This window comes from Myotis davidii, unplaced genomic scaffold, assembly GCF_000327345.1.
Source record: "Myotis davidii unplaced genomic scaffold, ASM32734v1 scaffold7564, whole genome shotgun sequence".
NCBI lineage: Eukaryota > Metazoa > Chordata > Mammalia > Chiroptera > Vespertilionidae > Myotis > Myotis davidii.
This window is the reverse complement of record NW_006294730.1, coordinates 2,040-4,564: the sequence shown is the minus strand read 5'-3', so window position 1 is coordinate 4,564 and position 2,525 is coordinate 2,040. Positions and strand designations below refer to the sequence as shown.

At 40.5% G+C, this 2,525-nt stretch overlaps 1 pseudogene; it reads left to right on the top strand.

Moving 5' to 3' along the window:
- The first annotated feature begins 467 nt into the window (after window positions 1-467).
- Window positions 468-1,444, top strand: LOC107184005 (annotated as a pseudogene).
- Window positions 1,445-2,525: the final 1,081 nt, after the last annotated feature.

The following is a 2,525-nucleotide window of genomic DNA, read 5'->3' as shown; positions in this document are numbered from 1 at the left end:
AGTAGGGAAAAGTCAGAATAGCAGATCCATAGCAACTTCTAGGAAGTTGGGGGAAGTAAGAATAGTACATCCAACAGCACTTTTTAGGACTTGCTTTCATTGATGTTTATAATATAACTAGAGGCCTGGTGCACAAAATTCGTGCACTCAGAGGATGGGGGGTCTCTCAGCCCGGCCTGCACCCTCTCGCAGTCCGGGAGCACTCAGGGAATGTCCAACTGCCATGAAGGTGGGAGAGTCTCCCACTACCACCGCTGCACTCACCAGCTATGAGCCGGGCTTCTGGCTGAGTGGTGCTCCCTCTGTTGAGTGCACTGACCACCAGGGGGCGGCTCCTGCATTTAGTGTGTGCCCCCTGGTGGTCAGTGCACATCATAGTGACCGGTCATTCCACCGTTTGGTCAATTTAGATATTAGTATTTCATTATATAAGATATGTCAAACTGACTCAAAGACAATAATCAAGGATGAAAAACCAAACTACACTAACAACCTTCATCTTGCTGGGACTGACCGATGACACTCCACTGAAAATATTGCTTTCTATCTTTCTATTTCTTTCCTACATGTTGAGTATATCTGGAAACCTAACCATCATCACCCTCACTCTGATGGATTCCCACCTACAAACACCAATGTATCTGTTCCTTCAAAATTTCTCCTTCTTAGAAATTTCTTTCACAACTGCCTGTGTTCCAAGATTCCTATATAGCATATTATCTGGGGACAAGTCCATTACCTATAATGCTTGTTTCAGTCAACTCTTGTTTACAGACTTCTTTGGAGTAACAGAATTTTTTCTTCTGGCTGCCATGATCGCTACGTGGCCATCTGCAAACCCCTGCACTACACCACCATCATGAACAGCAGAGTCTGCAAGAACATCATTTTCTCCTGTTGGGTAGCAGCACTGATGATCATTCTGCCACCATTCAGTCCGGGTTTGGGCCTGGAATTCTGCGATTTGAACGTCATTGATCATTTTTGCTGTGATGCATATTCTTTGCTGAAGATCTCTTGCTCAGACACCTGGTTGATAGAACAGATGGTTATCGTGTGTGCCGTGTTGATATTCATCATGACTCTCATATGTGTGGTTCTTTCCTACATTTATATCATCAGGACAATCCTAAGGTTTCCTTCTGCCCAGCAAAGGAAAAAGGCCTTTTCCACGTGTTCTTCCCACATGATTGTGGTTTCCATTACTTATGGAAGTTGCATCTTCATGTATATCAAACCTTCAGGCAAGGACCAGGTTTCTATGAATAAAGAGACTTCACTCCTTGTCATTTCCATTTCACCCATGTTGAATCCATTTATTTACACCCTGAGAAACAAGCAAGTGAAAGAAGTTTTTCATGACTCAATTAAAAAAATTGCATTCTTCTTAAAGATACAGAAGGAAAAGGAATCAGTGAATCCAAATAAAAGGAAGGATAAATAAGCAGAAAAACCAAAGCTTCTAATATTATTTGTCTCTGCATGACTTACTCTCTGATCATATCGACATTCTCCCTTTATTGTTAGACTTGTTTACTATGAATCCTGAATATTCAATTTTTTACTCCTCATTAAAACTAAATTCTAAGGTAATCATGCTTACCATTTGGAAGAAATTTCTGTTTTGCCAAAAATTTTAGTTGCTATTCCTGGAAACACAGTAAAACACATTTTTCTGAAATATTTGTACATTATAAGATGTGACTATATAGCCTATATAGTAGCAAATAGAATGGCTGTGGAAGCAGTGTACACTGTTTCTACACCTGTGCTATGCAAATATTCAATAGTTAATACACCATCCCTGATCCCCACCTGCTGCCCAGATGTCCACATTTCAACACCTTTGTAAGCTTCGTGTTGATAATGAGTGAGCTTGATCTTTCATCTCTAGTATAGTCTTCACCCAAAGGACAGGCTATCACTGCAAGCTTGATCAAGCTTCTCCTCTACTTCAACTTCAGTCAGTTGTCATCTGATTTGACAGGTAAAGTATCACAGCGCTATCCCTGCCACTGACTAAGGGAGCAATGCTCAGAGTTAGTTCTAATTTGGCTACATGAGTACAATTATGACCCATCCTCAAGTATTGTTAGAAATACATTCTGTTAACATTTTTAATATGCTTTTATTTTTTTAATTTTATTGATTAAAGAAATAGGAAACGAGATGCAGAGAGAGAAACATCAATGATGAGAGAGAATCATTGATCAGATGCCTCTTGCGTGCCCATCACTAGGGATGATGTCCATAACCCTGGCATGTGCTGACCAGGAACAGAACTGTGACCTCCTGGCTCATGGGTCAATGTTCAACCATTTGGCCACACTGGCCAGGCCATATTGTTACATTTAATGGTATAGACATTATGTCTTGACTATTGGCGTACTCCTACTCAGCCAGCCATAAAGTCAAACCTGGCCCAGGACAGTTATATAAGGAAAAATAGTATTAAAAGTAATATACACAAGTTTCTAATACCACCCACCCTTCTTCAAATCTCCTGTCTTATAATCCTTTCCAGT